Raw genomic sequence first — 12763 nt, forward strand, 5'->3', positions numbered from 1 at the left:
TACTCCTGTTATCTGAAAGTTTCTTTTAATAGCCCTGGGGAGGGGCCAGGCGTCCCTCGGGCCCCTGCTGACAGAGTCAACACGACGGCAGGTCATAAACACTCTGTTGACAGTGGTCGGAGGCTTATTACCCTCAGAGCAAAGGACAGCGAGCTGGAGGGACCCACTCCACACAATCCCAGCCTGCCGATTCAGACAAAGCCCTTGTTAGCAGGTCTCCTGCCATTTTTCCCGTCCTTTGGGGCTAAATCAGGACGTCACACGCTGAAAGTCAGTCATTTTTTACTTTAAAGTTAAAGTAACAATTATATATTAAAGACAGAGAAGATTATAGTAATCCAGAGGCATAACCTGTCTTCTAAGATTCATGGCTCAGGTCACCCCGGTCTTTACATGTCCCATTTCCCTCAGAAAAAGGCCCGTATGTGGACTTTTTGATTGATTTTTTCATTTTTTTGATTCAGACACCAGAAACGTTTTTTTTTCTTCCCTCTTTTCGTTTTCAGTTTTGAAACAAATGACAACTTTTGTTTTTTTTTCATTTTCTAATTACAAAAGAATTACGAACTATCCAAGGAAGTTCGCGTTTTGTTGTACCTTTTAATGTATGTTTTTGCTGTCCTTTGGATGTATTGTGAGTGTAAATGTTATGGATGGATGTATTCCAGCCTATGTAATATTCTTATGATATAACAGACCCCAGGAAGAGTAGCTTCTGTTTAAGACAGACAGGAGCTAATGGGGATCTTAATAAACAAACAACCAAACAAACACCCGGTACCCATACCTGGTAGATATTGGATCTACTCCTGTGCAGGGTGTAATCTATTTTAACCAACTTTAACCCTCATGTTGTCCTCGGGTCAAATTTGACCCGTTTTCAAAGATTTTTACCGTGTGTGTCTGTGACTATCCACTCAACACATGTTCCTCTGAAAGATTCTCGTAAAGTGCTCAAATTATGCTCATTTTCAGGTTCATAATTGTATTTAGAGGTTATAGCAGAACAGGATTACATGGTTTTATTTTCAAAAAACACCATATTTTTGTTGTACTGCACACAGCTGCAGCTCTTCTTTTCACCCTGTGTGTTGAGCTCTCTGTTTTAGCTACAGAGTGAGGCATCACACTTCTGTACCATCTTTGTTGGGAGTCGCACATGCGCAGTAGCTAGGTAAAGACTACTAGCCAGTCAGAAGCAGAGTATGAGGGCGTGCCCTGACAGTACCTAGGTAAGGACTACTAGCCAGTCAGAAGCAGAGTATGAGGGCGTGCCACGCTAGCAGCTAGGCGAGCATTATAACGTGTGTTACAAAGTGACGCACGTTCGTCTCTGAAGTAAAGGCTGGACTACAGTAGAGCTGTTTGGAGCAGTTTGTGAACAGTGTTTTCTGTTGGAGATGATAAGTCCCTTTGGGGTGGACTTTTCACTTTGTAAACCTATAACGTGCACAAAAAAAGGTATAGAACACAATATAGGAAAGGGAAAAAGCCAAAAAGCATAATATGAGCACTTTAAGCCAAGTCAAAATAATTCTTGTTTTCTGCTTTTTTAAGTAAAAAAGTAGATTTCAACATCATCAACAAGTGCTCTTGTATCTGCTAAATGCGTCATCTATTGATATTTGATCAGGGCTGATATGACTAAGGGAACAGCCTCCCTATCAGTTATATGTGGGCCAGAGGTCACTGCTGCATTGTGCGCCCAGTAGTGCTTCTGCTTCTGCTCTTTTCCAGCTCATTCTCAATGAGCGGCTCGCTGAAGCAGCAGTGGCTCAGCAGTGCGGAGCTGGCAGCTCGGCACTGAGAAGTGAGCGAATACCCCAGGGGGCCAGAGACAGCCGAAACCCTCAGTGGATGAGAAGTGTCTGTGCTGTCAGCTTTGGTTCCCAGCGTGGCCTCTCCTCCTCGGTCGGCCCTCCCGCCCCCGCCGAGCCCCTCCCTGGCCCTTTGTGTGTGGACCCTGCTCCCTGTGGACTAGCCGCTCTCTGGCCTTTCACATGCGACTGTGTCCAATCACCCCGCTCACCCCCCTCTGAACCCAGAGCCTCCGTCTCCATCTCCAACCAGCCCCTGACCCTGAGGGAGAAGGTGTGGGGGGGGGGGATTTAAAAAGAGAGAGAGGGGGGAGAAAAATTGCTGGGTTGATGAAAATAGGGCTTATTTTCCTAGTCTATTCATCTGTCGATTATGTTCTCGATTAATCGACGAGTTGTTTGGTCTCTAAAATGTCATAAAATTGTGAAAAATATCAATCAGTGTTTCCCAAAGCCCAAGATGACGTCTTCAAATGTCTTGTTTTGTCCACAACTCAAAGCTGTTCAGTTTCGTGTGGCAGGGTTGGCTCAGTGGGTAGGCGCACATGCACTGAGATGTTTATGCCTCGACGCAGAGGTCCAGGGTTCAAATCCAACCTGTGACGGTTTCCTGCCTGTCTCCCCTTGCTACCTAGCTGTCCTGTCAATAACTAAAGGCAGAAAAGCCCAAAAAAGAAGATATTCAGTTTCCTGTCACATAGGAGTGAAGAAACTAGAGAATATTCACATTTAAGATGCTGGAGTCAAAAAGTTACTCAAACCGATTAATCGTTATGTCAAAATAGTTGCTGATTAATTTAATAGTTATCAACTAGTCAATTCATTTTGGCAGGTCTGGAAGAAAATAAATCACTTGCATTGAAGATGATGATGGAAAAAGTGGGCTGTACTGTCTAATGAAACACATTATTAAAGGCTTCTCTGACCACAATAAACCACCAAGTCTGTGGTTTAATAGTTTGTCCATAAAGAAATTAGGGTAACACTTTACTTGAAGGTATCTACATAAGAGTGACACAGACATGACACATGAACCCTAACCCTAACTCTAACCCTAACCTAACCCAAACCTAACCCTAATTTGTCATGACAAAAACCCAATAACTATATAATAATAATTATGACTTGTTTATAATGTTTATGACACGTTCATGACAGTGTCATGTCACTCTTATGTAGATACCTTCAAGTAAAGTGTAACCAAAATTAGAAATAAAAATAATAGCAATACTAATGCTATTAAAAGTAACTATAAAAGCAATGTGGATAAAGTGGTCATTACATTAATACACAACATTAATAAGTCTGGAGGAGGAGGTTGAACTGTCCATTGCAGTCGGCCTTTCTGCATGACGAATTAAAGACCCAGTTTTAATTCACCATCAGGCAGAAATCCAAATATTTTAAAGGTCAATTACTCATCTACAATCAATAATTAATGATTCATGACATTAGTAGAATCCTTTATTGCAACTTATAAAGATTTTATAACGTATGACATTAGTGCTGATAAGTGACTGGACAGTATGTAGAGAAGAAACACACAATGGCAGAAAACTGGCAAGGACAATATCAGGTCTGTTCAACTGTGTAAACAGAGTTGAAGCATCCATCATCATCATTATTATATTAAAAGGTTTTGCAACTCTTGGATCCAAGTGATCACCAAGTAAAATAAGATAATTGAAAGAAAGAGTCGAAGCATCCATCCTTCATCCGTCCTGTCTCCACTGCCTCCTCCATCTCAAGTTTGTTGGCGTTGGCCCCTGAAGGCCCTCCCTGGGTCGACCTAGACTCGGGAAGGATTGGATCACACCTTCCATAGCAGTCAGCTGTCAGATGGCGAGCTGCACCTGCTGTCTGATGCAGGGTGGGCCCGCCCGCCGCCCGCCGCCCGCCGCCACAGCCGCTGCTGCTGCCCAGCCAACGCTGGAGCACATAATTACTGCCTCAAAGATGATTATGCTGTTTACTCATGCCCATACGCACAACAGATGCCTGTTTTACACTCCCAGCCCCCACCCCCTCTGCCTCTCTGTGAAGACTTTGCACCTAGCGATGAGGAAAGAGCTGCAGCCAACCAACATTCAGCCCATCCAACCGACAGGTCTGATGCCAGAAATGACCCGTAGCTATTAGCTGTTCAAACATCCCCCCCCTCCCACAGAACTTTCATTCAATTCAATGGGCCCAGTGAGAGCTGGTTCAATCTACAAAGCACAGTGTATTCCACAAAAAAAAGAGAAGTGCCTTTATGGCTTTGATGCTGTTTGTGCAGTAGATGGAAGCAAACAGAGAAGTAGATTTCCTCAGATTTAGGTAGAAACAATGTAAACTTGTGTGGACACTTGACTGTTTTAATTCTGGTCTCAGTAACAAAAGTCTTCTAGCAAACAGACTGTGTAGTAGGAGAAAAAAAAAGATCCACCTCGTCAGACACTGACATGCATGCACGTAGTGGATAGTATCATCTAAAGTCAGTTGAATCCAAATGTTACTATAGATTCTATATGCACATTCTGCACTCAACATATTCAGCCTCTCTTTTCTTATATGCAACAGTTATGTTGTATGTATATATTTGTTTTCTGTATTTATTGTTTATTGTTGGTTTATGTTTGCACCATTCACCGAGGCAAATTCCACCTAAGTGTACTTATTGTGGCAATAAACCTTTTTTTTTCTGATTCTGATGTTCATCTTCAGTGTAAAAGTTATACAGAGAATAAGGACACACATCCCTTGCTTTGTTTACAATGGGAGGTAGGTTTTCTTATGATGATCCCCTGCCTGCATTAGATGATTACAGTTTATTGTAGATGACAAATAAAACCTTGTTATTTTATCCCATCAACCTGCAACCTATAGTGAGCGATAACTTACAATCCAGGTAAAATAGCTCTTCGTAGATTTCAACTAATCTACAAAAAATCTATTGATTTTTATCATGTCATTTCATTTGGGGTTACTTTTCACTGATGCAATATGGGTTTTTAAGATTTTTAATATGTAATTTCATGTATTTGTCTGTTTCTCTTGGTTAACAAATAGGATTTGTTCTGGATCTTCTTCTGGATTCATTGTAATTTGTAGATCAATAAATAAATCCAAATTTCTGTATGTATTATTCCCCATTAAAGCCCTTATTATGAGCCTATATGTGCATCATCACGTTAAACAAGAGGGAATGATGTGTTCAGGTGGATCAACCTTCACAAGATAACAATAAGTCACACAGGTAAGGGCGCAGAGGAGGAAGGAGGAAGTTTTATCTATTACTTTTTTCTCGTTCGATTGTAAAACTTGTTAATGCTAAGTCTGTATGGGTAACACCCCCCTCTCTCTCTCTCTCTCTCTCTCTCTCTCTCTCTTCCTCCCTCCCCTCTCCAGGAGCCGTATGGAGCTGTGGGGCTGGGACATTCCTGGTTTGACGACCAGCTTCGCCGCTGCCATGATTTGCTGAGCAATTCGACACTGGCTTCAAAGATGCGTGTGTGGAAGAGGCAGCGGTAGAGAGACGGAGACCGAGACCTGGGGGAGACGTTACAATAACGGGTACAGTGAGTGAGATAGTGTCGGGACGTAACGCTTTTATCCAACACGAGGACTTCAAACTTGCCAGGAGAAAAGTCTTCACTACCTCAACTCGAGTTTAAACCAGGGGGAGTTGTCGCACCTTGGCTCCCCGAAGCCTGCGCTGCTCTGCGGGTCTACAAAACTCTCTTTCAGCCCCTCCACGTCCGGCTGTTTTCATGTTCCTCCCGTCGTCTCGCACTTTGAGCCCGTGTCTAATGGAGGGCCCCGTACGGATTTGCCTCCAGAATAATGCGTTTTGCTGCTAATTCACCCGACGGCTCGCAGCTTTTGCCCTCCTGCACGAGAGGTAAGGACAGGGCGGAGGGGAGGCAGACCGGGGCAGGGGAGTCCCCGCGGGGCCGGGGCTGGCCCGGGGGGCTGGGAGCGGATTGGGGGAAGCTTCGGTGTAGGCTACGCACCAGGCCAGCTGGGCTTCTCTGGTAATAACAAAAGAAAAAGGTGACATTCAGAGAAGCAGAGAGCTCCACAGTGGCAGTTTAATCTGTTTCCCAAACATGACCGTGTGTTCCTAACTTTGTATTGTGGGTAGCCTAAAGTAGAGAGCCGCGGCGCGGAGAGCCAGCAGGCTACATGTATGCTCCGTCTGTGTGGCAGACTGGTGGACGGGGGCGCCCGTGTACGAACATTACTATTCTAGTTCATTAATTAACTAACTGTCCACAGACTATATACAGTTAAATGTAGCTTGCCTACATAGGCTACTCTGTCTCCAAATAATGACTTTCATACGTGTTACATTTGCTCCTTAACGTGCAGTTCCTTCATTGCATTGACAGCATGACTATGATGATTGAAAATCTGATTTCTCCAGATCAGTTTGTAAATGTCAGAGTATGACTGTGTACTACAGTTTGGATTGTGTTGACTCCGGGCTACATGTTTGTTAGATTATTATCTGCACACAGAGAAAAAAAAAAAAAAAAAAGACTGAGCAGCATTTCTGTGTAAAACCATGCTTTTGTATTTTGGCTAAAATCACCCCAAATCATTTGAATTATCATTATTATTCAGCAGTTATCTGTAGGTGTACATTCCAACACAGCTCAGGGCACTGTGTTGTCTCAGAGGTGAATGGAACACAAGCAGAGGCATACATATTTGTTTGGTAAACAGTCCCGGAAGGCAGGGACACTTCCAGATGAAAACAGATGGCCTGCGGCTACATTTCTGCTTTGAAAGATGAAATCTTTTCTTTTCTTCTTCTTTAGAAATGGCAAATATGTCCCTCCGTTGACACATTGGTGTCACACGGTCATAAAAAGTGAAAATGGACAGGGTCTATGTGAAGCATTACTTTGTTCTAAAGTTATACCTTTTTATTACGGATCTGCTTTAGGAGCCAACTTTCAGCCACCCTGACCACTGTGCAGAATGGTGGCTTAGACTAATATTTATGTAATATTATAATATTCTTACTTTTTTTTCTCCTCTCTCCAAAGACAGAGAGCCTTTATTGTTGTAGATACATCCCCTGAGGGTGTCATAAATGTCTGTTTGGTAAATCCATGTTGGTGTTGCTGTAAAATTTGACAAAGTGCACAAATAACTGCAAAGCAAGTGTAACCTACCTGGCTGCTTGCATGAAGGTGTCATTGTTTACTGATTGGGAATGTGATTTTTGCAGATTTTTGATTGGGGATTAGTTGAGTTATACAAAAAAAAAAAAAAAAACCCCACCAGAGGCAGAGGGGGATCTTAGTAAAGATGCAGATGTGTTTGTAGTCTGATCAAGATCATCAAACGGCTTCTGCCTTGTTCCTGTTGGCTCAATTTCACGTTTTATTCAGTGTCTCACCCTTTTTTTTCCTCAATGTTGGAAGAATTCCAAAAACAAGAAGGGGAAAAAAAATAATTTGATGTGTCAAATAATTGCCCTGACTAACAGCTCAGGACTGAGTGTGCAAGTGTGCACATGAGCTTATTCTACTCCGGCCTCGCTGTGTTGTGATCCGCACCGCTGCACCTCAGGAACTTTTAAAGGATAACAACTCTAAACTTTATAGAGTTTTTGACTCCTAGACAGACCTATTCTTAAATTTTAACATGAATCCACATTGTTAAAAAAGTTAGTTTTTGTATTGTGTTGCAACTTTTCTATATATTTTTGTATAAAGTAGGCTACATCATAAACTATGCATGCAGATTTGAAGAGGCACCGTATATGTCGAGGATTGTAAATATAATTCCAAGACGAGACTTTGGTAAAGTCTTTTAAGAGCACACAAAAACGGATGACAGAGTAAAAATGACAGTGACAATGAGACAAGTTCCTCACTTATTTCCCGCCCCCTCCTAAGTCATTTCCTCTGCTGTTGTTCACTATCATCGGAGCTGCGGGGACTTTTGTTACATAGGGGTAACCTCTCAGAAGAACCCAACACTTAAAAAAGTTTTTCGAGAACAAAGTCTTGAATCCCTCTTCGAATGCATGACATCTAGTCAGTGGGACACGCATGGCTGCTCTCAGATAAAACACTTTCAAGTTCAAACAGTCGCTCGTGCATTGTCGCGTCGGTGGGGGGAACAAGAAGACACTTCCGATGCCTTTTCAAACCCTTTCAGTGCTCCCCAATATTGGGGCGAGCTTTTGACGGGGGCAGAGAGAGATTTGCTCTTTGTGTTGGGGCTCGGACGCTGACAGCGTTCACTTTAAATCCTTCCTCGGATTTTGACACTGGGTGTGTTCCACGAGGTTTTTCCTAAGGTGTTAATTCATTTTTGTATTTTTTTTTGTAACTCAATTCCCTCCGTGACTCACCACATTTCCTTAAATACCTTTCTCCCTCGCTCTTACTACTACAACATTGGCTGCGTTACATTCTGGTCAGTCTGTGAAAAAAAAAATAAAAAAATTAGTTTTGTTTCTTTGTTGCTGGAACTATTTCAACATGGCATCGCTTTGATTTTTTTTTTTTCATAGAAAATATAACAAAATAGACCCATTAATCGGATTTCAAGCTGAACATTAAGACCTGTGGACTATTTTTAGTATGTTGGTATTGTGTGGGATTTTTCCAAAAGTGACTATTGGCAATGTGATTGAATCACAGACTTGAGAGAGCCTCAGAGTCCTGTTTTTATTTTCGCAGCGTTTTTTTTTTTTTTGTGTGTGACTCGTAGGGAAATTAATAAACCATTAGCGGTCGGGCTCTTATCAGACCGAGCTGAACAAAGCACAGCTCTGCCATTAAGCCAGCCCGAATAATGTTAGAGCCATTAGGGCGCTTGCTAATGATAAACACATGTTGCTGTAGGAGAACTATGTTAAGTGGGCAATTTGAATGGAAGCATGTGTAATGATACCAGCCGCTGCTCTCATAATGGCTCTTTTGATTTTTCTGATCACACAACCGCATATACATACGCTCCAACAATGACAAATTATTGTTGAATCGTAGCAGTGGAGGTAGGAGCTGGATTCCCATAGTAACGACCATGACTCATTAAAGGTAAAACCAGGAAGTGCGGTCCTTTTATTAAAATAAAGACACCTTTGTCAGTGCTGGTACGATTACTCGATCAAACTACTCTAGTCGAACTACTTTGGGGTTACTTTGGGCATTGCTTTCTCAGAGTTTTATAGGGCGAACAACAATCCATAAATCTAAATAGTCATGTTCCAAAAAGTCAAGAAAAGGTAGCACATCTCAGGTTCCCAAGTTTAGGAGGACAAAATACTAAACCAATAGTCTAATACCAAAACAATTAGTCGTCGGATGAAAAAGAAATGGTTGGTTGGGGCCGTGCTTCCAGCTGCTGAAGAATTCCCGTGATGGTAAAGTGGATGGATGTCTTATCGGAGCTCAGTGTGGTGGGAGAGGCTGCGTCTAAATGGGTGACTAAAGTATATTTTGGGGCACCTCCATTCTCATTTTCTAGGCCGTACAGATTGGAGGCCAGGCAGCAAACCTCAGCCCTGGCCCTGAAGCAAAAGGAAAGTGAATTTAAAAACCTCAATCACAACGTGGTTTGGTTGTTTATTTGGTTTCAACGCAGTGATCTGTTATTTTTATCAACCTTTTTGCTGTGGAAAGCAGCCACCTCATTTTTCATCGTCATCACAATATTTTGACAGGTGTAATTAAGCCTTACTCGTTTTCTAAATCTCCGATGGCTAATCCATTTCAGCTTCTTAGTAGAATGAAGTAGAATTTAGCGGACTGTTGTATGGTTGGTGTTTGACCCCCGCCGAGCAAAACGAAAAACCTGGCTTTGTTTTGAACTCTTAGACACATAGCCCTCCTTCTTACACTCATTGCTCAGTGATTGAGTCATATACTGCAGCCTTTTTTCTTTCTTTCTTTTTTTCACCATTTGATAATGCTGGCCTTTACTCTGTGAGCTTCAGCTCCCATTCGTCAAGGACAGAGCCATAGCTCAGGCCCCATTAGATGGACAGAAGAGAGTTTTGGGCAGAATGCCAAAGAGCCCCCATGTTCAAGGAGCCAGGGGCGGGGTGCTGATTGACAACACCCAGCAGCCATGAGCAAGGGGTCGATGGGAAAGATGGGCAGGTCAGAGAGAGAGAGCGAGAGAGCGAGAGAGAGAGAGTTTGAGTTCTCGTGACTGCTGGGTTGGTGAGTGCACCCTGCAGCTGCAGTGCTAAAAAAAAAAAAAAAAAAAAAAAAAAAAGAGAACTTTCCACCCTCCGTTTTCCTCCCTAAATTTATTCCAGGGACACGCTGTGAGTGGAGTTGGATACACTGAAGCTGTGTTGAAGAAGCTGTGAAAGCAAACGCGGTAGCTGGAGGTGTCACTCGTGTTTATGTGAAGCTGTCATTAGTAGCACTTCTTATCTGCCCGGAGCTCACACCGTCATTATTTTAACTACACAATGCATGTGTCTCTCAGTGGGACCCCCCCCTACTCTGACAGATGATCCAAACAGCCCGGTGCTGACTCGCTTCACTATGCTGCCATGTCGCTCCAGCAGGTTTACAGATAGGCTGCGTGCTTCCTCCGGTACAACTCCTTCTGAAATGTCAAAGGTGAGCCGGCTGTAGCCCGGTGTAAACACCAGCTTTCAACAGATGGTCGTATTGGGTTTCTAAAAAAATAAAAAAAAATAAAAAAATAAAAAATTCAGAACCTCGAAGGAACTGAAACTGTTATAATGATTTTCGAGAGATTTTGAGAAATGAAACGAGAAACATCGGGGCTTAATTGTCAAGACAAACAAACAGTTTTTGGAGCAGCAGAAACAGATGTTCCAGCCAGCCACCGAAGTGCAGCGGGACGAAGCCGTACAGGCTGCAGAGATGCACGGAGAGGAGCTCCGCTTCGTCTCTGAAGTTGGTTTATTTTCTGTTAATGTCATGGAAATTATATATGTGTGTACTGTACATATACAGTACAGGCCAAAAGTTTGGACACACCTTCTCATTCAATGCGTTTCCTTTATTTTCATGACTATTTACATTGTAGATCCTCACTGAAGGCATCAAAACTATGAATGAAGACATATGGAATTATGTACTTAACAAAAAAGTGTGAAATAACTGAAAACATGTCTTATATTTTAGATTCCTCAAAGTAGCCACCCTCTGCTTTTTTTGATAACTCTGCAAACCCTTGGTGTTCTCTCAATGAGCTTCATGAGGTAGTCCCCTGAAATGGTTTTACCTTCACAGGTGTGCCTTGTCAGGGTTAATTAGTGGCATTTTTTCCCTTATTAATAAAAAAGCAAAGGGTGGCTACTTTGAATAATCTAAAATATAAGACATGTTTTCAGTTATTTCACAGTTTTTTGTTAAGTACATAATTCCATATGTGTTCATTCGTAGTTTCGATGCCTTCAGTGAGAATCATGAAAATAAAAAGGAAACGCATTGAATGAGAAGGTGTGTCCAAACTTTTGGCCTGTACTGTATGTTCTCAATATGATAAGGGAATGTAACCCAATACCACACACAACGCTTTGCCGGAAAAATGGTTATTGTCCAGACGGGTACAGTTAATAAAAATACCTCAGCAGCTGTTTGTGTGACACAGAAGGACACTTTGATAGAGACCATGATTTTACTGTAGGGGGAAAAAAAGAAGGGATGTACCGTAGAATCAAATCTTATACGTACTCACTGCAAAATACTTTGTCGGTCCTGAGCCATTTGAAGCACACTGTCATTTTGTTGTTGTTGTTGTTTACAGATTGCAGTTTACTTTTTTATAGATGCCTTTTTTATTATCAAAATCATTTGCGAGGGAGTGCTTTTTGGCTTGTGTAGCTGTAGCATATGTGCCTTTTTAACATGATGCGTGACACCAGAGAGAACAAAAAGTAACCCAGGAGGGTGTGACGTGACATTTTTTTTTTTTACACAATACTGGCCTCTCGCCAAAAACAACAATCTTTCTGGTAATTGCCGAGCAAAGATACGATGAGACCCGTTGTCTGCGGCCTTGTCTTGTGTACGGTTCTTAATGATTCCTCAGCCCTAGGGAAGATTTCAGGGAGTGAACTTCTGAACCGGACCTTTTGTATTTCAGAACATTTCTTGGGGATTTTTTTTTTCTTTTTTTTTTTTTTTTTTTTTTGTTGCATCCTGTTTGCAAGATTCATTTCTTTTTCCCTTCCTGAAAAACTGACCCCCGCTAAATATGCCTGACTTAGTCTGCTGCCCCAGCGCGGGGCTCCCAAGAGTTAGAGTCTTTCCTTCTTGAAATTGTGAGCAAACCGCAGCTTTCTATTTCTAATGCTGAACCAATAAGTCACATCTGACATGGGTTTTCTGCGAACCAGAATATGTGTGCTGTTGAAAAGCCAGCGCAAGGATCAGCAAGACTATATTAAGGCAAAACTAGTGGCTGGCACTCCCCCTCCGGCTGACAAACAGGCTACTTGTTTGAAGGGCTGTTTTCCTCCCAGATCAGAGTGTGAGGCGGTGTGGGTACTGCTGTTGCCTGCCTCCGGGCCTGTGGTTTAAGGGGGGGGGGTGAGCCATTTTGGGCCTTCCCTGCTCCAAGATGTAGCCCCTTAGGGAGCAATGGAACCCCTCATTTTTAGAAAAGATATTCAAAGTGAGCGGAGGAATCGAAGCCAGAAGGACATATATATATATATAACATATAATTGGTCCAGCCGTCTGCATTGTTCTGGGAAGCTTGTAGCAGATCCTCAGCATGCTGCTGGATGCATTTCTGCCTATGTGATGAATGAAAACACAATCCCGGGTTCAGCCTTGACTTTAATCAAAAGTCAAATAAATCACCGTCATTCATTGCTTTTTGTGGTGCTCTCACACAGTAGCAAACACTACCCCAAACCTAGCCGGAGAATGCAGTGAGTAAGCACACGCCCCGGTTTCTGGATTATTGCTATGTTTTGCTGTTGTCACGACTGAGGTTGTGTT

General features: G+C 42.5%; 1 protein-coding gene across 1 annotated transcript in view; it reads left to right on the plus strand.

The window, feature by feature from the left end:
- The first annotated feature begins 5204 nt into the window (after positions 1 to 5204).
- Positions 5205 to 12763, plus strand: part of cdon (cell adhesion associated, oncogene regulated) — a 44594-nt gene continuing 37035 nt past the window's right edge. The window contains exon 1 of the mRNA XM_028574475.1: positions 5205 to 5700. The gene's annotated coding sequence lies outside the window, so the exon portion shown is untranslated. The remainder of the gene's footprint in view (positions 5701 to 12763) is intronic.

This window comes from Perca flavescens, chromosome 3, assembly GCF_004354835.1.
Source record: "Perca flavescens isolate YP-PL-M2 chromosome 3, PFLA_1.0, whole genome shotgun sequence".
Classification (NCBI taxonomy): domain Eukaryota; kingdom Metazoa; phylum Chordata; class Actinopteri; order Perciformes; family Percidae; genus Perca; species Perca flavescens.